Genomic DNA, 24,147 nt, shown 5'->3' with positions numbered 1-24,147 from the left:
TATACAGCTAGGATTTGTGATAATCAACTTCTAAAACAGCCCCCCAATGACTCTGTGTTGTTAGCATTCACAGTTTTGTGTGATTCACTCATGTTAAATAGAGCCGATCTGTGTAACCAGGCAGAAGTCATGCAAATGACAATGTGTAACTTCCACAGCTAGTTCAGAAAACACAGTGTGGTTTCTGCCCTTCTTGGAGCACTCTGGGGGAAGCTGGTGGCTGTGTCATGTTTTCTGAAGCAGCCCTAAGCAAGACCCACGTATCAAGAACCTGAGGCCTCCAGCCCCACCCATGTGAGCGCGCCATCTTGGAAGTGGATCCTCCAGCCCCAGCCAAACCTGCAGATAACCAGAATGTGGGCCAGCACCTGAGCCACAGATAATGGGGCTAAATAGCTCCTGAATTCCTGACTCACAGAAACTGTGAGATAACAAATGTTTGCTGGTTTAGGCTTCTCGTTTGTGGATGGATTGTTACAAAGCCATACATAACAAGTGTACTGGATAATTGAATAACCTTACCCTTAACTCTGAAGGGCAAAAAAAAAAAAAAAGCCATATCATTTTATGCTTTTGGAAGGAGAAGCTACATGGAAGAAACAGAGAAAGTGCAAGTTCAGAAAACCCATTCTCAGACTTGCTACAGGGACCCAGGGAGCAAAATTAACAGCAAAGCATGTCGGCCCTCTCCCACCAAGCCTCGCCAGTATTCCTGTTTAGAAACTGGCTTAGGCAAAAGACTCTGCGAATCAATACCAAATAAAACACAAATGAAAAAAATCCCCAGAGTCTGTAACTAGCAGTTATTTCCTGCTTGGCAGTCAGCATTATATAACACTCCTGCTACCCCGGCGCCCGCTTCTTCTGGTTCCCATAGTGCACAGAGCTTATGGGCTTGGATCTGGCCCAAAATTGCACACCGCCATCAATTTTGAGAACATTGGAGTATTCTGAGCAGTGAAACTGTTAATGGTTATGGTGTTTACAGCTTGGGCTTAAATAGGAAACTAATAAAGATAAAAATCTCGGTTTGATAAGGTGCTCAAACCCCAGTCAATGGAAAGTTTCCTGCCACACAGCAAGGCTCTGAGGCCACTCTGGGCGCCGGATCCGTCCTCAGAAAACACGGGTAGGAGGCACTGAAAACAAGCATGGCTAACGTGTTCTGGTGGAACTGGTAGCAAGGCGGCAAGTGCTGCTTTCCGACAAGAGCGAGCGAGCGTGTGCGCGGCTGAGTCTGCTTTTTTGTAAGCCCTGCCTGTGGAGTTTGTTTGGGTTTCCTGTTTATTTTGAAAGAACATGCAGAATCTCTGGGGCCAGGGCTGCTCTGGCAGGATCCCCGGTTGATGACCATGACCTTGGCTTGAGCCGGGGCAAACCCTTGCAAAGGAGGCCTTCTCCTTGCTCCGGAGGCAGCAAGTCTGTAATATATGTGGCCTTTCAGGACCAATCATCGACTTGGCAGGAAGTCAGCCCCAGTCTGTTCCTTAGAAGAAACAGGCATTGCAGTCTAACGTGGCCTGCTGAGGCATCCCCATCTGCAGCTGATGTTGCCACAGGTGTAGGATGTTGTGGTTTCTAACGTCTTACACGTGTTGTCTACACAATACTTCGAGTGTCTTTTTGTTTCTGGCCTGTGTGGTTTCCTGCATTTCCGGCAGCTGATCCTACATAGGAAGGCAGCTGCCTGTGAGTTATTACTGGAAATTATAAAGACACACACGAGCAGAAAATGGGGTTGGCTCGGCAAGCAGCTTGCCATGAGCTCGGAGCGGGATGGAGAGTGGAGCTCTTGTCTGAGAAGCTGAAATGAGCAGCGCGGTTGAGGTCCAGACCTGGGCAGCGTCCCCTCCCGCCTCCAGCTGAGCACTAGACCACATGACAGAAACCTGGATGAGAAGCACCAGGTAAGCCTGCAGTTAAGAGAAGGGGAGGTGGCTCTTGCCAGCACTCCACAGCCCAAGCAGGCAAGGGTGTGGGTTTCTTGTGTGAGGCATCCAAATAGTAAAGCAAACAAGCTCTGATCCTAGGAGCCAAAGATATCACTGGGACACAGCAACGTGACAAATGCCTAGAGTGTGGAGCCTAAGATACGAGACAGCCAAGTGGTTCTTTTTATATTTTTTATTTTTTAATGTGTTTTATTTATTTAAAAGGCAAAGAGACTCAGATAGACAAGTCAGAACAGGCACAGAGAGATCTCTTATCCAATGGTTCATTCCCCAGATGCCCACAACATTCTGAGCTGCATGAGGCCAAAGCCAAGATCAAGGAAACTCAATCCAGGTCTCCCAAGGACAAGGGACCCAACTGTTTGATGGCCGCCTTTCAGAATGTGCGTTAGCAGAAAGCTGAACTTGGGAGCAGAGCCAGGACTCAAACCCAGACACTCCAGTATGGGATGCAGGCACCCTAAGCAGCACCTGGACCTCTGTATCAAATGCCCAGCCCCAGGTGGTATGAGAAAAGCAAACACACAGACAACCCAGAGGCCTGTCTACCCACTGTCAGTTCCTGGAGATGATCATTGCGTGCCTGCCAAGCTAAGGGTCCTCTCTTAGCCCTCCCACAATGCCCTCTTGAGACCATACAGTTCTCATTTGGAGAATTCTTTCCCAGTTCAGGGTTGCCTGATATTTCTTCAAGTCCCATTTGACCTACATAAAAATACTGAGTGAATGGGTGTATATAAGGAGGTAGGTGGAAGCCCCTTCCTAACTCCCCTACTAGGAACTGACCCTGTGGGAACTCTGAGCTGTAAACACTTCCCTTTTCCTTTGTCCCCTGCCTGAAATGTGCTGGCAGTGGGAGGCAGATGAAGCTGTCTCCTGGCAAGGCTGTGTTCATTCACTTCTGAGAAAGGTGACCTGGCAGGATTCTAACCCCTGATCCTGCAGGCTGGGCAGGCCCAAGCGCTCTAGTGGAACGTGTGCTTCCTCCTCCTACCCCAGGGTTGTGAAGGAGACCAGGGGAAAGAGAAGTCAAAAGGAGAGTGGAAGGCAGTCCCAAGTCTCTGCTGTGGCGCAGGGCCTTGGAAGGTCCTGCTCTTCTATTTGCAGTCTCCTGTTTACAGTCAGTTGCTGTAGGTGGGGCGGAGAGACGAAGCAAGAGGTTCACAGCCTCCATGAGACTCTGAGGCTGGTGGTGAAGACCAAGGGCTGAGGACTTCCTGGGGACTTCATCTGTCACACAGATGTCATGGGAATCATAGATTCAACCCACAGACCAGATGCTGGGAAGAACTGATAGAGGTGTTGTTCTCCTTTAACCTAACAACTTAGAGGAGGCCCTAGACTCTACACATGCCAGGCCTGCACTTGAAGGTTGCTCTGTACAACATTACAGAGTGGACAGTCAGAGAGACAGAGAGAAAGGTCTTCCTTTTCCGTTGGTTCACCCTTCAATGGCCGCTGCTGCTGGCGCACCGCGCTGATCCAAAGCCAGGAGCCAGATGCTTCTCCTGGTCTCTCACGCGGGTGCAGGGCCCAAGGACTTGGGCCATCCTCCACTGCACTCCCAGGCCACAGCAGGGAGCTGGACAGGAAGAGGAGCAACAGGGACAGAATCTGGCATCCCGACCAGGACTAGAACCCAGTGTGCCAGTGCTGCAGGCGGAGGATTAGCTTATTGAGCCACGGCACTGGCCAATTCTATTATTTTTTCTTAAAATATACTTCAAATTACTTAGTGGGGGGTCTGCGTTGTGGCATAGCAAGTTAAGCTGCCGCTTTGCAATGCCAGCTTCCCATATGGAAAATTCTGGTTGCTCTGCTTCCAATCTAGTTCCCTGCTAATGCACCTGGGAAAGCAGCAGAAGATGGTCCAAGTGCCTGCACCCATGTGAAAGACCCAGATGGAATTCCAGGCTCACGGTTGAAACCAGGTAGCCATATGGGGCGCAAACCAGTGGATGGAAGTCCCCTCAATCTCTCTCACTCTTACCTCTCTCTCTCTCTCTCTGTCTCTGTAGCTCTACCTTTCAAATAAATAAATCTTTGTAAAACTTGCTTAGCAGACTTCCAGGTAAACATAGCTGATTGTATTCACACATTTGCCTCCACTCTTGGCAGAAGCACCACTAAAGTGACAACAAGTAAGGGATCAAACTATCCAAATCAGAGAGGCTTAAAGACTTTAAATGACTTCTGAGGGAATGCATCTGAGCATATTGAAAGGAATCGCCACACATGTTCATAGCTGGAAGGGAGTTTAAGACTGACCTGGCCTCAACTCCCCAGTTAAAAGACACAGACTGTTTGAATGGATTAAAAAAGAAAACCATTCTATTTACTGCCTACAAGAAACACATCTCACTAAGAAAGATGCACAAAGACTAAAGTGAAAGGATGGAAAAAGATATTCCAAGCTAATAGAAACCACAAAATTGCTGATGTGGCCATCCTAATATCAGACAAAATAGACTTTAACACAAAAACTATTAAAAGAGACAAAGAAGGACACTATATAATGATTAAAGAATCAATTAAATAGGAAGATGTGACTATAATAAATGTATATGCACTTAATTACAGGGTGCCTGGCTATCTAAAAGAAATTTTAAAGGGAGATAAAGACTCAAATACAATAGTAATGGGGGACTTCAATACCCCACTTTCAGCAATGGACAGATCAACCAGACAGAAAATCAACAAGGAAACAACAGAATTGATCGACACAATAGACCAAATGGACCTAACATATCTACAGCCCCTTCCACCCAACAGCCACAGAGTACACATTTTTCTCACCAGTGCATGGAAACTTTCTCTAGGATAGACCACATGCTAGGCCATAAAGCAAGTCTCAGCAAATTCAAAAAAATCAAAATCAAACTATGCATCTTCTTGGACCACAATGCATTAAAGCTGGAAATCAGCAACTCAGGAATCTCCAGAACATATATAGACATATGGAAACTGAACAACATGCCCCTGAATGAACAGTGAATCATAGAAGAAATCAAAAGAGAAATAAAAAAATTTCTGGAAACAAATGAAGACAACAATACAACATATCAAAACTTATAGGATACAGCAAAAGCAGTGTTAAGAGGAAAGTTTATAGCAACTGGTGTCTATATCAAGAAATTAGAAAGGCACCAAATAAATGAACTATCCATGCACCTCAAAGATCTAGAAAAATAACAGCAAATCAAACCCAAAACTAGTAGAAGAAAATAAATAATTAATTAAATTAGAGAAAACATAAACAAAATTGAAACCAAAAAAAAAAAGTACAAAAGGTCAGCAAAATGAAGAGTTGGTTTTTTTTTAAAAAAAATAAACAAAATTGGCACACCATTGGCCAACTAACAAAAAAAGGAGAGAAGAACCAAATCAATAAAATTAGAGATGAAAAAGGAAATGTAACAGACACCACAGAAATAAAAAGAATTAACAGAAACTACTACAAAAAGTTGTATGCCAATGAATGGGGAAACCTAAAAGAAATGAATAGATTCCTTAACACATACAACCTACCTAAATTGAGCCATGAAGACATAGAAAACCTAAACAGATGGATTACCAAGATGGAAACTGAATCAATAATAAAGACCCTCCCAATAAAGAAAAGCCCAGGACCAGATGGCTTTACTGCTGAATTCTACTAGAAGAACTAACTCCAATTCTTCTCAAGTTATTCAAAACAATTGAAAGGAAAAAAAGCCTCCCAAATTCTTTCTATGAAGCCAGTATCACCTTAATTCCTAAACCCAGAAAAGATGCAACAGAGAAAGAGAACTACAGACCAATTTCCCTCATGAATAAAGATGCAAAAATCCTCAACAGAATTCTGGCCAATCAAATCCAACAACACATCACAAAGATGATTCACCCTGGTCAAGTGGGACTTATCCCTGATATGTAGGGATGGTTCAATATTCGCAAATCAATCAATGTGATATAGCACATTAACAAACTGAAGAACAAAAACCATATGTTATCTCAATAGAGAAAACATTTGACAAAATACAACACCCCTTCATGAAGAAAACTCTAAGCAAATTGGATTTAGAAAGCACATTCCTCAAGACAATCAAGGCTATTTATGACAAACCCACAGCCAGTGTCATATTGAATGGGGAAAAGTTCGAAGCCTTCCCACTGAGATCCAGAACTACACAAGCTTGCCCACTCTCACTATTGCTATTCAATATAGTCCTGGAAGTTTTAGCCAGAGCCATTAGGCAAGAAAAAGAAATCAAAGGGATTCAAATCAGGAAAGAGGAAGTCAAACTATCCCTATTTGCAGATGACGTGATTCTATATATAAGGGATCCAAAAGACTCCACCAAGAGACTACTGGAACTCATAGAAGAGTTTGGTAAAGTAGCAGGATATAAAAATCAATACACAAAAGGCTGGTGCTGTGGTGTAGAGGGTAAAGCCACCACCTGCAGTGCCAGTATCCCATCTGAGTGCCGGTTCGAGTCCTGGTGATCCACTTCTGATCCAGCTCTCTGCTATGGCCTGGGAAAGCAGTAGAAGATGGCCCAAGTCCTTGAGCTTCTGCACCCATGTGGGAGACTGGAAGAAGCTCCTGGCTCCTGGCTTTGGATCAGCACAGCTCCGGCTGTTGCCGCCATTGGGGGAGTGAACCAGTGGATAGAAGACCTCTCTCTCGCACTTTCTCTCTCTCTGTCTCTCTCTCTGCCTCTCCTCTCTCTGTGTAACTCTGATTTTCAAATAAATAAATAAATCTAAAAAACCAACACACACACAAAAAACAGCCTTTGTATACACAGACAATGCCACAGCTGAGAAAGAATTTCTAAGATCAATCCCATTCACAATAACTACAAAAAAAAAAATAAAATACCTTGGAATAAATTTAACCAAGGATGTCAAAGATCTCTATGAGAATTACAAAACATTAAATAAAGAAATAGAAGACACAAAAAATGGAAAAAACTTCAATGTTCATGGATTGGAAGAATCAATATCATCAAAATGTCCATACTGCCAAAAGCAATTTACAGACTCAATGCAATACCAATCAAAATACCAAAGACATTCTTCTCAGATCTAGAAAAAATGATGCTGAAATTCATCTGGAAACACAGCAGATGTCAAATAGCAAAAGCAAACTTAGACAACAAAAACAAAGCCGGAGGAATCACAATACGCGATTTCAAGACATACTACAAGGCAGTTACAATCAAACAGCCTGGTACTGGTACAAAAACAGATGGATATACCAGTGGAACAGAATAGAAACACCAGAAATCAATCCAAGCATCTACAACCAACTTATATTTGACCAAGGAGCTTAAACCAATCCCTGGAGCAAGAATAGTCTCTTCCACAGATGGTGCTGGGAAAACTGGATTTCCACATGCAAAATTATGAAGCAGGACTCCTACCTTACACCTTATACAAAAATCCATTCAAAATGGATTAAAGACCTAAATCTATGACTTGATACCATCAAATTATTACAAAACATTGGGGAAACACTGCAAGACACTGGCACAGGCAAAGAGTTCCTGGAAAAGACCCCAGAGGCATAGGCATTAAAAACCAAAATTAACAAATGGGATTACATCAAACTGAGAAGTTTCTGTACTGTAAAGGAAACAGGAAAGTGAAGAGGCAACCGACAAAATGGAAGGAATTATTTGCAAACTACGCAACTTATAAAGAATTAATAACCAGAATAAATAAAGAGATCAAGAAATTTTACAACAACAAAACAACCCAGTTAAGAAATGGACAAAGGACTCAAACAGACATTTTTCTAAAGAGGAAATCCAAACAGCCAATAGACACATGGAAGAATGCTTTAGATCACTAGCTATCAGGAAAATGTAAATGAAAATCACAATGAAGTTTCACCTCTCCCCAGTTAGAATGGCTTTCATACAGAAATCAACAAACAATAAATACTGGTGAGGATGTGGGGGGAAAGGCACCCAAATCCTCTGTTGGCGGCATGTAAACTGGTAAAACCACTATGAAAGACAGTTTGGAGATACCTCAGAAATCTGAATATAGACTTACCATATGACCCAGCCATCCCACTCCTGAGAATTTACCCAAGAGAAATGAAATCATCAAGTAAAAGAATTATCTGCACCTCCACGTTTATTGCAGCTCGATTCATAATAGCTAAGACATGGAATCAACCTAAATGCCCATCAGCTGAAGACTGGATAAAGAAACTATGGGATATGTCTTCTATGGAATACTACACAATGGTAAAAAAAAAATTGAAATTTGGTCATTTGCAACAAAATGGATGAATCTGGAAAACATCATACTTAGTGAAACAAGCCAGTCCCAAATGGACAAATACCATATGTTCTCCCTGATCTGTGATAACTAATAGAACACCTAAAAGGAAACCAGTAGAAGTGAAAATGACATTTTGAGAAGCAATGACTTGAACTGCCCTTATCTTGACTTTCAAGAAACAGGTTTTTTTTCTCTTCCTTCTTAATATCAGTGGTTGAACTCTTTACTTAACATAGAATTAATCATACGTGTATAAAGTCAAATGAAAATAGATTCCAGCAAATAATGAGTGGGAATAAGAGAGGGAGGAGCTGTATAGTTCAGCATACATTCCTACCAGCATACTTCTAAGGGTACAGCTAAAAACTTGCTATAGGGGAGCCTGCCCCGTGGCGCATTGGGTTGGTCCTCCCCCTTGCGGTGCTGGCATCCCCTATGTACGCTGGTTCTGTCCCGGTTGCTCATCTTCCAGTCTGGTTCTCTGCTGTGGCCTGGGAGAGCAGTGGAGGGTAGCCCAGGTTCTTGGGCCCCTGTACCCACGTGAAGGGTCTGGGGGGGCTCCTGGTTCCTGGCTTTGGATCGGCCCAGCTGTTGTGTCCATTTGGGGGGTGGGTGAACCAACTAAAGGAGGACCTTTCTCTGTCTCTCACTGTCTATAACTCTGTCAAATAAATAAAATCTTAAAAAAAAAAAAAAACTTGCTATGGGACTCCAAATCCCATTCAGCTGTGTGGTAATAATACCATCTCAAATGTTAAAGTGATCATATTAAGTGTTAAATATGATATATATATATATCATATTTATATATGCATATATATATATATATTTAACACTTAATATGATCACTTTAACATTTGAGATGGTATTATTACCACACTTAATGTATACTAAGCTGATCTTCTGTATATTAAGATAATCGAAAATGAATCTTGATGTGAATGGAAGGGGAGAGGGAGTGGGAAAGGGGAGGGTTGTGGGTGGGAGGGACGGTATGGGGGGAAGCCATTGTAATCCATAAGTCGTACTTTGGAAATTTATATGCATTAAATAAAAGTTTAAAAAAAATATGATATATATATAGATGTAAATATATATCTATATATATTTAATAGATATAAATATAGATAGTATTAATTGTTAAAGCGATCATATAAATAAGACCAAGTGTCTGGTAATAACAATATATAGAATTAAAAAGGAGAGAATGTTCCAACATGGGAAACAGTCCACACAGCACACTCATAGAATGATAATCACTATAAATAGCACTGTGACATCAGAATCAGCACTTAAGGCATTCTGGTCTGGGTGAGAAGCCATAGAGCATTTCAGGCATGGAAAGCCAAGACACTGTGGAAAAAAAAATCCTACATGAAGGATCTCTGTGAGTGAGACGCCAGTGGAAAGAAGGGGCCATCAAAAAAGGACATACTTTTCTCTGAAGGGAGGAGAGAACTTCCACTTTGCTTATGGCCTTGTCTAAATACTGATAGAGATTGTGGACTCAAAAGGCTTCCATAGCCCTGGCAGCTCATGTCAAGAGCCTTGGGTGATCACTGACGTCATACATAAGAGTGTTAATTGCTAAATTAACAACAGAGTCACTGTGCACTTACTTCCCATGCAGGACCTCTGTCCTCAGTGAGTTTTACTATGAGAATTAACTGTAAAACTTGTTTTCAGTTTTTATATTTTTTGTGTGTGTGTGCAAATTGTTGAACTCTTGAGTTAGTATAGAGTTGGTCTTCTGTGTATAAAGTTAATTGAAAACGAATCTTAATGGAGAATGGGACTGGGAATAGGAGAGGGAGGAGGAGGTGGGGTGAGAGTGGTGGTGGGACGGTGGGCATATTCCTAAAGTTGTACTTATGAAATTTGTACTCATTAAATAAAAGGTTTCTAAAGCAAACAAACAAAAATAAAAACTGACCTAGTGATGAACAGATAGAGAAGAAGGCAAGCACCTGGTTGCTACCAGGGAAGGCAGCAAGCTGTAGAGCGTCTCAGTCTGTTCTTTTGTTGCTATCACTGAATGCCAAGGCTGGGGAATTGAGGAAGAACAGAGCTTGATTGAGCTCCCGGTGCTGGAGGCTCAGAACTCAGAGAGCACAGGCCCAGCCGCTGCTCAGCGGCTGGCGTCATGTCTCAGCGTCCTGCTGGGTCACGGCACAGTGGAGGGTGGGCCAGACTCACGCTGGTTTTTACAACAGACCCGCTCTGGAGTTCACCCATGAACACTGAGTGATTCCTCCACGTCTGAGGGCAGAGCCCCTGTGGCCAATCAGCTCTGAAAGCTCCCATAGTCCCACCTCTTACCACCTCACGATGAGGATGAAATTTCACAGGTTTTGGTGGGACACTGAGACCACAGCATGGCGAACAGGGAAAGCTCTCCCACGAGCACCTCCTAGCTCAGCTGCAAATAGCTTTTGAATGGCCATCGTGTGGGAACAGATTTATCTATCGAGCTGAGTGTGTGAAAACACCTGAGCGTCCCCAGCTGGAGGGTGGTGGCAAGAAGCTAGGAAGGGGGTTAAATCTGTCTCTTCCATAGCAAGAAGTCAACAGATGGGCCGGCGTCATGGCTCACTTGGCTAATCCTCCACCTGTGGTGCCGGCACCCCGGGTTCGAGTCCTGATCGGGGTGCCAGATTCTGTCCCGGTTGCTCCTCTTCAGGCCAGCTCTCTGCTGTGGCCTGAGAGTGCAGTGGAGGATGGCCCAAGTGCTTGGGCCCTGCACCTGCATGGGAGACCAGGAGGAGGCACCTGGCTCCTGGCTTTGGATCAGCACAGCGCGCCGGCCGTGGTGGCCATTTGGGGGCTGAACCAATGGAAAAAGGAAGACCTTTCTCTCTCTCTCTCTCTCTCATTGTCTAACTCTGCCTGTCCAAAAAAAAAAAAGTCAACAGATAACATTCAAATGTCAAAATTCAAGAAGTAGCCATAAAAGTATCTGATTTAGGGCTCCAGAGGTAAACACCCAGGACATCATTTGGGAAGTCGAGTGGGGTTGCCTTCAGAGTGGGAAGTGGAAGAGCTGGGAGAGCCCTCCATTTTCCATACCAGCCTCGTACACTCTGTGTCCATACGTGCATGCACACTTCTCTTTGGTAAGAGCAAAAATGACAGAAAACATGACGCCCCCACAGGGCTTCTGCCTGGCACGTTCTTATACACCGCTTGATACTGCGCACAGACCCATGGGCTCTGCTTTCCAAGGCCTTGGTGGTCTGTTTCATGCATCTGCTCATCTCAGTTCTAGCGTGCAATTCGGTGGTCTTGGTTTGCTGGCCCACCAGCATGTGCAAGGCGAGGCTGATGGGCCAGGATGGAGCTGGGAGGGCGCCTGCCCCGTTCTTTCTCAGGGTGATGAGAGGCAGCAGAAATGAAGGCCTGTTCCGCGGAAGGCAGAGGAAGCGAGGGGAGCAGCTTGTAGTTTCACAGTCCGCAAGTTCAGGAGCCCTTTTCTTCCCATTGTGTGAGAAGGCTCCCCTCATAACCGTGCTGACCATATGAGGCAGCTAGGACTGAGTCAGGCATTTCGAACGAATCTCAGCATTCCGAAGTCACTTACCCCAAAGTCCCAGGGCAGCTTGGCAGTTTCTGTTGCTTGGACATGGGACAGTGATATGTGGTGAAGGTTCCAGGGACACACATCACAGACTTGTCCCTGAGGAGCTTCCCTGAGCAGTGTAGCCCATGAGAGTACCCGAACTTAGGAAGAAGTGGATTTTTCCTCTTGAAGAAAGAACACATTTAAAGAGAAGTCACACACACACACACACACACACACACACAAAAGAAGAAGAAGAAGAAGAAGAAGGAAGAAGAAAAGCTTGCCTTTCTTTAAGAGATTTTGAGGCCCGTCACTATGGCATAGCCGGTAAAGCCGCTGCCTGCAGTGCCGGCATCCTGTGTGGGCCCTGGATTGAGTCCTGGCTGCTCCTCTTCCAATCCAGCTCCTGCTATGGCCTGGGAAAGCAGTGGAAGATGCCCAAGTCCTTGGACCCTTGAGACCTGGAAGAAGCTCTTGGCTCCTGGCTTCAGGTTACCCCAGCTCTGGCCACTGCAGCCATTTGGGGAGTGAACCAGCAAATGGAAGATCTCTCTCTCTGCCTCTGCCTCTCTGTAACTGCCTTTCAAATGAACAACAAATCTTAAAAAAAATTTTTTTTTGAGGGGCCAGCACAGCGGGTTAATGCCCTGGCCTGAAGTGCTGGCATCCCATATGGGCGCCGGTTCTAGTCCCGGCTGCTCCTCTTCCAATCCAGCTCTCTGCTATGGCCTGGGAAAGCAGTAGAAGATGGCCCAGGTCCTTGGACCCCTGCACCCACGTGAGAGACCCGGAAGAGGCTCTTGGCTCCTGGTTTCAGATAGGTGCAGCTCCAGCCATTGCAGCCATCTGGGGAGTGAACCAGCAGATGGAAGACCTCTTTCTCTGTCTTTGCCTCTCTCTGTAACTGTCTTTCAAATAAATAAAATAAATCTTTAAAAAAAAATTTAATGTGACTCTCAGAGATACACTTCATCCCATCTTCCAAACAATTTTAAACATCCTACCTTCTCCATAGACTCTTCTGGATACTGATTTTAGGAGATATTGTGCTGGCTGCTCTATGGGTAAAACTTGTATGCAGGGGGACTCTCTGCAAGAGCTTTATTGAGTCTGAGATGCCTAGAACTCCTCTCCCTGAAAACAGGCTGTCAACACAAGAGGGTTCTTCACAATGCTTGTGGGAAAATACATTAAAACATAAGTTTATTTTGGTGAAAAAAATATATATCCTTGCATAAGAAAGATCTTCACAGGGGCAGCACTGTGGTGTAGCAGGTCCTGCGTCGTTGGCATCCCCATGTGGGTGCCAATTCAAGTCCCATCTGCTCCACTTCCAATCTAGCTCCCTGCTAAGGTGCCTGGAAAAGCAGCGGAAGATGGCCCAAGTGTTTGGGCCCCTGCCACCTATGTGGGAGACCCAGATGAAGCTCCTGGATCCTGACTCAGATCAGCCCAGCTCCTGCCATTGTAGTCATATAGGGAGTGAACCAGCAGATGGAAGAGCGCTCTCTCTGTTTCTCCTTCTCTCTCTCTCTCTCTCTCTGTAAGTCTGCCTTTCAAATAAATAAATAGACTTTTTTAAAAAATGGAAAATCTATATTATGAAAAAACTATTCATGAATTCCAATTTTTGTACCAAAATACATGTATATTTTTAAAATTTTATTTATTTATTTCAAAAGTATTGTGACAGAGAGAGAGGGAGAGACAGAAAACTGGAGAGAGAAATCTTCCATTTTCTGGTTCTCTCTCCAACGGCCACTTTGGCCAGGACTGATACAGGCTGAAGCCAGGGGACTAGACCTCCACCCCAGTCTCCCACATGGAGACTTGGACCACCTTCCACCACCTTCCCAGGTACATTAGCAGGAAGCTGGATTGGAAGCAAAGCAGCCAGGACTCCAATCAGTGCTCTGGTGGCATTGCAAGCGGCAGTTTAGCCTGCTGCATGCTAACACTGTTTCCAGGCTTCTCTCTCTCTCTCTTTTTTTTTTTTTTTTTTTTTTTTTGACAGGTAGAGATATAGATAGTGAGAGAGAGAGAGAGACAGAGAGAAAGGTCTTCCTTCCATTGGTTCACCTCCCAGATGGCCGCTATGGCTGGTGCTGCGCCGATCCCCGAAGCCAGAAGCCAGGTGCTTCTTCCTGGTCTCCCATGCCGGTGCAGGAGCCCAAACACTTGGGCCATCCTCCACTGCATTCCCGGGCCACAGCAGAGAGCTGGACTGGAAGAGGAGCAACCAGGACTAGAACCCAGCACCCATATGGGATGCCGGTGCCACGGGCGGAGGATTAACCAAATGAACCATGGCGCTGGCCCCAGGCTTATCTTTTAATTCTGCATTTCCACAGATATTTTGAAGTCCCTTTGAATTTTAGCTTGTTGCCCTCTAATCGCATGTTCTTGCATGAGCATCTCCACCACTGCTGTCGTCCTGGGGTTGTACATCCAGGCCTGATACCAGGAACACTTGCACACATGCTTAGATTCGCATGAGTGGCTGGAGATGGTGAGGATGATTATAAGAATACAGGACAATGTTTTCACATGCACTAAATGAAAACACAGAAGCTCTCATTCAATTCTGCCCAAGTGATTGTCTACATCTGTTAAAACTATGACAAGGTTTCACAGGATCATATTTAGAAACTTGTCTCTACTTTCTCTCAATATCCTTGTCAAGGCTACCATGGGACGTCAAATGGTTAGAGTAATTTTCGATGATCACTTTTGTCTTAAATTGGAAGCCTACTGAACTTTCTCCCTATCTGTTAAAATGAACGCTCATATATATATTTATTTATATAAATATATTTATATATATTAATTATATATAATTTAATATATTAAATAAATATATATATTTCAATTAGGTAGTGAGATAACCACTCCAAAACGTTAAGCCACAGATGTATAAATAAACCTCAAACTTGCGATTCTGCAGTTGGCGGTTCAGACCCGACCTTTGTGAGCCCGACGCATGACTGTGCTATCTCAGAGTGTAATTTGCAAAGGCACAACCTGTGACCCCGTGGGCCCAGATTCTGCGGCGTGTTTATCTTCCCAAGACTTCTCGAACTTTGTACCCCGATGGGCAGGCAGGGCAGAGCAAAAGCACCTGGCTCATCTGTCTCCAGATGCCAAGTGAAATCAAAAGTGGAAACTCTGGCAAAGCCACATTTATACAGGGCAACGGAGCATTGCCTCCGTCAGTCTCCACCGAGAAGTTTCAGGGGAGAGGCCCACGCTCCTCTCCGGCTGTCAACATGGCCCAGGACGGCACCATGTCTACTTGCTGTTCCAAATTACAGGAGACCAGGAGAATTCCTTGCTCTGTCTTCTTTCCACAGGCTGTGCACATAGGTATTTTTCTGGATTTGTCAGAGAGAGTTTGTCAAGTTGCTTCATTCTGTAATTCACAAAGAAGATTTACATTACGGACTATCAGAGGTAGGAAAAGCCTAAGAAAGTAGCATACGCTTGAAGTAATTTAACATTCTTTTTTTAATGTATAGCTCTCTTTTTAAAAAGATTTTTATTTATTTATTTGAGTGGCAGAGTTAGAGAGAGAGGGGGAGAGACAGAGAGAGAGGTCTTCCATCTGTTCGTTCACTCCCCAGATGGCCACAATGGCTGGAGCTGGGCCGATCCAAAGCCAGGAGCCAGGATCTTCTTCCGGGTCTCCCACATGAGTGCAGGGGCCCAAGGACCTAGGCCATCTTCCACTGCTTTCCCAGACCATAGCAGAGAGCTGGATAGGAAGTGGAGCAACCGGGACACATATGGGATGCCGGCACAGCAGGTGGCAACTTTACCTGCTACACCACAGCACTGGTCCCATCCCAGGCACTTTAGCAGGGAGCTGGATCAGAAGTGGAGCAGCCAGGACTAGAACCAGCATCCATATGGGATGCCGGCAATGAAGGCAGAGGCCCAGCCCACTATACCACAGTGCCGGCCCCAGCATTCCTCTCTAATGTAAGATTTTAGACTGCTTCTCCTCCCAATCTCAAGTCTCTAAGTCCTTCGCATTCACTTGTCTGAGAGTGAGTCTAAGGCATCTCGCGGCCCAGGCTGGCTCTGAGGCAGGGAAGTGTTGCCTGCCGTTTCTCCCAAGGGGGTCTGAAGGGGAGCTGAATCCAGTGCACCCCAGGGACTGCCGCGTTAGGGGCCTTTGCTTGTGCACGGCAAGGAAGGCGTGTGTGGGAGATTCTGCTGCCCTGTCCTGTAATCCCACGTTAAAGTTTAACAGCTGCTAGGGGGAAAAAAAAGTTTTATTGAGTGTTAACAGCAGTGCTGTAGGGTTGTCCTCTCAGAAAGGATTTTTTTTTAGATTTATTTTATTTATTTGAAAGAGTTTCAGAGAGAGGTAGAGACAGAGAGGTCTTCCATCCTCTGGTTCACTCCCCAGATGGCTGCAACGGCTGGAGCTGCGCCGATCTGAAGCCAGGAGCCAGGGGCTTCTTCTGGGTCTCCCATGCGGTGCAGGGGCCCAAGGACTTGGGCCATATTATACTGCCTTCCCAGGCCATAACAGAGAGCTGGGTCAGAAGAGGAGCAGCCGGGACTAGAACCGGTGCCCATATGGGATGCCAGAGCTTCAGGCCAGGGCGTTAACCCACTGTGCCACAGCACCGGCCCCTCAGAAAGGAATTTTGAACACACACAGTAAGAAGCTCACAGAAGTTCTTCATCAGATCCCTGTAGTGGAAACATCAACTCAGGAAATGGGTGAGAAGCTTGGGCAGAGGCTTCTGGAACAGGGCTCCTGCAGTGCCCATAGCAACACAAAGTGACCAGTGGTGCTTAGCAAAAGGTCTTGAACAGTGGAAGTTAATATTTAAACCTCCTTGGGTCAGGTGTTTGGCTCAGCGGTTAAGCTATCACTTGGGATGCCCAAATCCCATTCGGATGCTTGGATTCAAGTCCTTGCCCGGCTCCCAGCTCCAGCTTCCTGCTAACGTGCACCCTGGGAGGCAGCAGTGAGGGCTCAAATACTTGGGTCCCTGCCACCCCTGTGGGCGACCCAAGTTGAGTCTCTGGTTTCTGGCTTCATCCTTACCCAGCTTTGGCTGTTGTGGGCATTCGGGGAATGAATGAGCAGATGGAAGATCTCTCTCTGACTTTCACTCTCTCTATCACTCTGCTTTGCAAATAAATGAAAATATTTTTTTAATTTATTTTGTTTGATGATACAAGTTTTTTGCACAGATGCTTTTCTTTGAACAGTGGCAGCCAACTCAGAACCTCCCAGATAAGCCAAGGAACTGGAGAAGACCAGAGATTTTCCAGCTCCATTTCGAAAGAAAAAAGCGTCCAAATGGGAGAGAGACATCTCCCTACCTGACCCTCCACCTCCCTTTTTCCAAGGGTCTCTGCATGCAGGCATTCATTCTACAATGTCCCAGAGCAGTGGGAAGACTGGTCATCCAGCAGAGATCAAAAAATGCTCAAAGCCCTGCTTTCACGGTGCTTACACTCCAGCGGCAACGAAACTCAGAGAACGCCGGAGCTAGAACCTATTGTGTTCAGAACTTATAAACTCCAAAATCTACGGGGACCAGGCCAGGAGCAAAAATGCACAAAGGTGCATAGAAGGAGTGTTAACTGCATGCACAAATCAGAGCATGCACGTCCCAGAAGGCCAATGTCCCAAATACAACGTCTTAGAACACTGTGCAGGCCTTTTTTTTTTTTTTTTGACAGGCAGAGTGGACAGTGAGAGAGAGAGATAGAGAGAAAGGTCTTCCTTTTCCATTGGTTCACCCCCTCAATGGTCACTGCGGCTGGCGCACTGCACTGATCCGAAGCCAGGAGCCAGGTGCTTCTCCTGGTCTCCCACGCGGGTGCAGGACCCAAGGACTTGGGTCATCCTCCACTGTACTCCTGGGCCACAGCAGAGAGCTGGACTGGAAGAGGAGCAAGCAGGACAGAATCCGGCGCCCCGACCTGGACTAGAACCCGGTGTGCCGGCGCCACAGGTGGAGGATTAGCCTAGTGAGCTGCAGCGCCAGCCATTGTGCAGGCTTTTAAGAAATGCCTTTGGGCACCAGAGGCCTCAACTCAACTCCCAAGTAGTCTCAGACCAGAAATCAAGGTAAGCCTTGCTCAAGGTGGCGTAACCAGCTAGAACTCAGCTGTCCTGGCCCCAGCCCAGAGCTTTCTCTTTTTTAAACTGTGCTCCAGTCCCTGTTGTCAGCTCCTTGAGGCATCTCAGAAAGTTACTAGTGTTTGACATGTTCTTGGTGAACAACTCATTCGTTCTCAACAATTATTTACAAAGCTCTATCATGTGCCAAACACCAAGGGAAGCTTAAGCATGTTGAACAAGCCCAACGTCAGAAAGGGGCCTTAGTCTCTCAGAGCTTAACAGCAGATTGCTCCAGCAACTTAGATGTATAATTAGTAGGAAACAATAAATTCCTTTGAGCACTGCTAGGGCAGTAGTTACGACTCTCCAGGCCCGGATACACACATGTGCTCAACTTGAACAAGAAATAAATGTAGCAGCGCGTAATTGATGTCATGTGTCCTTTCAAATCAATCTAGGCCAACAACTGGCATGAAAACATTACTGGGGAATAGTAACCAGGCACATAGAAGGCACTCGATCCACCTGGCTGAGGTGCTGTCGGTGTCCCCGTGGGAGGCAGTCTTGGCTGCTGACAGATGCTGAAATTGTGCTGCATTTGCCACCTTCAGAAAGGCTCAGCAGTGGCGTGGGCAGGCGGCAGGGCCATCCACTCGCTACACAAACACCAGTGGAGAGCCTGCTAATGGCCCCGGCCCTTCAGGAATGGAGATTTGAGTCATCCGCTCAGACAAGGAACCATGGCCAGCTTAGGGAAAAGGGAACATAGAATGAGTAATGAAAGACGGCAATGGGCTGGCGCCGCGGCTCACTTGGCTAATTCTCTGCCTGAGGTGCCGTCACACCGGGTTCTAGTTCTGGTTGGGGCGCCGGATTCTGTCCCGGTTGCTCCTCTTCCAGTCAAGCTCTCTGCTGTGGCCAGGGAGGGCAGTGGAGGATGGCCCAAGTACTTGCGCCCTGCACCCACATGGGAGACCAGGAGGAAGCACCTGGCTCCTGGCTCCTGGCTTCAGATCAGTGGAACGCTGGCCTTAGCGGCCATTTGGGGAGTGAACCAACGGAAGGAAGACCTTTCTCTCTGTCTGTCTCTCTCTCACTGTCTGACTCTGTCTGTCCAAAAAAAAAAGAATGGCAATGATGAGTACCAGAAATGACCACGTGATCATTGCACAAATTAGGACTGTGATAGTTTCTTTCTTCCCTTTTTTCACTTGAGTATGCTTATACAAGGGTACTTGAAAACGTTTACGGAAAATGGACTTAAAGGATATGTTTACTTTGGTGCAAAAATTTTTGAAATCCATGCATGTGAGTTCTTGAAATGTTCATGGAAAATATTTCATGTGAAAAAGCTTTGCACGGATTTCAAAAATATTTTGCACCAAAGAACTTCATCTGTTTCCACAAATTTTTTCAAGTATTCATGTATGTATATTAATCCATATTTTTGTTTTCTGTCCCTCCCTCATCCCTACATCACCGAACCTAAATATGTTATAATTAACTTTATAAATAATGCATAATATTAACTTTTTATATAATGAGGAAGAATTATGGGGCCAGTGCTGTGGCGCAGTGGGTTAACACCCTGGCCTGAAGCACCACTGGTTCAAGACCCGGCTGTTCCACTTCCCATCCAGCTCTCTGCTGTGGCCTGGGATAGCAGTAAGATGGCCCAAATCCTTGGGCCCCTGACCCATGTGGGAGACCCGGAAGAAGCTCCTGACTTCGGATAGGTGCAGCTCTGGCCATTGCAGCCAACTGGGGAGTGAACCAGCGGATGGAAGACCTCTCTCCCTCCCTTTGCCTCTCCTCTCTCTGTGTAACTCTGACTTTCAAGTAAAAGCATGAGACTGCCTGCCTAGCCCATGCAGTTAGTCTGACTGCTGGTGGGCAGCAGGAGTCCCAAGCACTCTCACCGCCCCCTCCCCACCCCCTCCTCCTGCCAATCAGGTAAACTGCTCCCGGGTGTGGCCCAGGCCCACCTGGAAAGCTACCCTAGCTATGTGACCTTCAAGCCAATTAGAGAGGCATATTGGCACCAGTGTCGGCTCTGTGCTATAGAGTTAGTGTTCCCTGAGTTAGTTACCCCCTTCTGCCTGCCTTTTATAAGTGAGCGTGGTCGTGAATGAAGGCGGACACATTCACTGAAGCCGTCCCCGGCGCTTCTTGTGGGAGAACGCCGTCACCCCACCCTCCCCGACGGTGCAGACTTCGCAGGACAAGTCCGCGATCTAAGGACGAAAAGGGGCCTTTGCATTCTTCTCTGAGGAAAGCGTTCATGTGGTTTTGGTTTTCTGTGTGGCGGTTGTATCATGTCAGGAAGAAGCATGACTTCGTTACAGCTTTCATTTGGAGAGAAAATATGGTGTGAGGAGCTGTGTGCAGTGCCAGCTGACAAGGAGTTGACTGGTGGCTTTATAATGTGTCAGCTTGGCTGCACTGACTTCTATTTCCCAGAATTGCATTCCGTGCATTTCCAGTTAGAGTGGGTCACAGAGCGATTCTTGTGTGGGACCGGGAGGGAGAGGAGCAGCAGCCACCACTGTTGATCTTGTTCACCCCACTGCTGTGAGGCAGCAGCTGGGCCTGAACCAGCCCCACTGACTCTGGGACCCTCCTGAAGCTGCTCAGACTCCTGGGCCAGGCCTGGGGCCCAGATCTGTGATGGCAATGCAACTTCTCCTGCAGACGCACATACCCCCAAGTTCAGGGGCAGCTGAAACCACTGTTTGTGCTTGTGTGTTCCACCCTTTTCTTGGTTTACTGTATTTCACATCACCTTCCCTTCTGACCTTACAGACTTCAAATTATCTGCACTGAAGATTTCAAATTCTGCATCAGTCATAAAGACAACAGTCTTTAAAGATCACTTATCCACGTGGCCAGCCCTGGGGTGTAGTAGGTTAAACATCCTCCTGTGGTGCTGGCATCCCATACGGGAGCTGGTTGGAGTCCCGGCTGCTCCACTTCCGATCCAGCTCACTGCTGATGGCCTCGGAAAGCAGTAGAAGACGGCCCAGGTGCTTGGGTCCCTGCACCCATGTGGGTGACCCAGAAGAAGCTCCTTGCTCCTGGCTTCAGATCGGCTCAGCTCCAGACATTGCGGCCGTTTGGGGAGTGAACCAATGGATGGAAGATCTCTCTCTGTCTCTCTCTCTGTCTCTGTCTCTCCCTCTCTCTGTAACTCTGCCTCTCAAGTGAATAAATTAATTTTTAAAAACAAAAACAAAAGCAAATAAAGACTACTTATGCAGCTCCCACAGTTGATAAAGATCAAATCTCTATAACAAATCCCTTACCATATCTATCCCTCCTAGTGCTTTTTAAAATGTTTGTTTGTTTGTTTGTTTGAAAAGCATATTGACACAGAGAGAGGAAGAGACAGAGGAAAAAACATCTTCCATCTACTGGTTGAGTCCCCAAATGGCTGCAATGGCCTGGACCAGCCCAGGCTGAAGCCAGGAGCCAGGAACTCCATCTGGGTCTCCCACATGAGTAACAGGGGCCCAGGCACTTGGGTCATCTTTTGTTGCTTTCCAAGGCACAACAGCAGGAAGCTGGACGGGGGGCAGAGCAGCCAGAACTCGAACTGGCATTCCAGTATGGGATGCCAGTATTTCAAGTGGCGGCTTAACTTACTATGCCACAATACTGGCCCTCTTCCTTGTGCTTTTGTGTCTATTATTGAACCCTGACTGCTTCAGGGATTTCACTTCCTTCACATTTAGCATTTCAAAGGCAGGGCAGCTTTTCTCTACAAGGACATTCTGGGACCACTGTCGGAGGCCATCGTCATTGCCCACCTGTTCAAAGCTGAGTCCCCACATTGAAATTCCAGTCAGCTGGAAAGGGCAAAAGCGTATTGACAAGGTGTCCCCAACAACAAGGCATAGCCCCGAAAGTGACACACATTCATCACGTGGCCTCACCCAACTCCAAGAAAGGCTGGGAAGTCAATTCCATGGGACAGCCATGTAGCCGGGGAATAAAGGGAAAAGTTACTTGGGTAAATAACCAAGTATTTCTACCATATATGGAGAATAGTCTTAATAGTGAGAATATCATTATATGCAATATATACACACACATATATAATACTAAAATATTATGTGGTGACAGGCATCTAATCTTACAAATAAGGTGTCAGTTAAAATGCCCATGACCCGGGCCGGCACTGTGGCATAGCAGGTAAAGCTGCCGCCTACAGTGCTGGAATCCTATATGGGCATCAGTTTGGGTCCTGGCTGTTCTACTTCCCATCCAGCTCTCTGGTCTGGGAAAGCAGTAGAAGATAGCACAGGTCCTTGGGCCCCTGCACCCAGGTAGGAGACCTGGAAGAAGCTCCTGGCTCCTGGCTTTGAATCCGCCTGACTCCGGCCATCACGGCCATTTGAGGAGTGAACCAGCAGATGGAGGACCACCGCCCACCCTCTCTGTAATTCTGCCTTTCAAATAAATAAATCTTACAAGAAAAAATGTCCATGTCCCTGATTGCAGTGCCTGGGTTCAAGTCCGAGTTTTTGCTCCTGATTCCAGCTTTCTGCTAATACAGACCCTGGGAGGCAGCATTGATGGCACAAGTAGTTTGATTCCTGCCACTCACATGGGAAACCTGATTTGAATTCCCAGTTCCTCACTTTAAATCAGCTCAAGGGCCAGTACTCTGATGGAGTAGGTTAAACCTTCACCTGCAGCGCCTGCATCCCATATGGGCACTGGTTCATATCCCATCTGCTTCTCTTCCAATCCAGCTCTCTGCTGTGGCCTGGGAAAGCAGTGGAAGATGGCCCAAGTGCTTGAGCCCCTGCACTCAAGTAGGAGACCCAGAAGAAGCTCCTGGCTCCTGGCTTCAGATAGGGCTTGCTCCAGCCATTGCAGCCATTTGGGAAGTGAACCAGCAGAAGGAAGACCTTTCTCTCCATCTCTGTGTCTGTCTATCTCTTTCTCTCTTTCTCTCTCTCTCTCTCTCTCTCTCTCTTTCTCTGTAACTCTACCTCTCAAATTCATAAACAAAATCTTTATAAAATAAACAGCTCAGCCATGGTTGTTGCAGGCAACTGGGAAGTGAACCAGCAGATGGGAATGTTATCTCGCTCTCTCTTTTTCTTTCACTTTCTCCCTCTGCCTTGCAAGCAAATGAATAAATAGTTATTTTAAAATTATATATATATTATATGAGTGAACATCAAAGTATGCTTGGAATTTAAACTTTATTTCTCAATATAAGCTCCATCAAGTTGAAGACACTTTTATAAGAAATGACAGCAGCCATCTAGTCCATCCTTAAGGAATGGAGCATCCTGGGAACTTAACTATGTCAATTCAACATTTTTATATCATTGGTGGAATAAAATGAGTGTCCTTTGGGGAGGTTTTAAGATTATGAAACAAAAATAAGCCATAAGAAGACAAATCAACACTGGAAGGTGAATGAATAATGATTTCCCAACAAAAGTTTCACAAAATTTCCCTTGTTTGCTACAATGAGTGAAGAGAAGCATTCTCATGATGGAACAGGACCCCCTGGAAAGGCTGTCCTGGTTGCTTTTTCTGCTGTGACTTTGACTGATTTTGTCAAAATACTCTCCTAATAAGCAGATGTGGTCATTGTCTGGCCCAACAGAATCAACAAGCAAAATAAGTTGAGTATTCAGAAAAAAAAAAAAAAAAAAAAAAAACTGTTGCCATGACCTTTGCTCTTGACCAGCCCACTTTCGATCTGTGTGCAACTTTCTCCTCTTTGTAGCCATTGCTTTGATTGTGTCTTGTTTTCAGGGTCATACTGGTAAAGCCATGTTTCATCTCCTGTTAACAAATCTTGGAAGAAATGCTCCAGGAACTGCATTCCACTTGTGTAAAATTTCCATTGAAGGCTTCATTCTTGTCTCCAGCTGATTTGGGTACAACAGTTTTGGCAGCCATTGGGCAGAATTTACTCCACTTTAAGTTTTCAGTCAGAGCTGTGTAAGCAGAACCAACAGAGATGTCAGCAGTTGATCATTGGTCATCTTCCATGAGGACTTGAGCAAGGTTGATGCAGATGGTCTGCTGCCACAGGCTTCATCTCTAACTTCATCTCATCCCTTTCTAAAATGAGTTACTCATTTGTAAACTGCTGATTTCCTTTGGACACTGTCTCCATAAACTTTTATAAAGCATCAATGATTGCTCCATTCTTCTGCCCAAGCTTTGCCATCAATTTCATGTTTGTTCAATTTTAATAAAATTCATGTTGCTCTGGATAGGGGCTGTTTTCAAAA

General features: G+C 45.8%; 1 long non-coding RNA gene across 2 annotated transcripts; it reads left to right on the top strand.

Annotated features, from left to right (window-relative positions):
* Nucleotides 1–1,657: 1,657 nt before the first annotated feature.
* LOC149122294 (uncharacterized) lies at nucleotides 1,658–24,147 on the top strand. 2 transcript variants are annotated; one of them, XR_016220248.1, is made up of 2 exons: nucleotides 1,658–1,907; nucleotides 20,687–24,147. It is a non-coding gene; the product is annotated as an uncharacterized LOC149122294 (long non-coding RNA). The 2 variants fall into 2 exon arrangements; XR_016220249.1 differs by lacking the exon at nucleotides 1,658–1,907 and adding an exon at nucleotides 14,413–15,243.

This window comes from Oryctolagus cuniculus, chromosome 14 (assembly GCF_051225735.1).
Source record: "Oryctolagus cuniculus isolate XC-2025 breed Fujian yellow rabbit chromosome 14, ASM5122573v1, whole genome shotgun sequence".
Classification (NCBI taxonomy): Eukaryota; Metazoa; Chordata; class Mammalia; order Lagomorpha; family Leporidae; genus Oryctolagus; species Oryctolagus cuniculus.
Note: the sequence above shows the minus strand (reverse complement) of the source record. Positions and strands in the feature narration are given on the sequence as shown.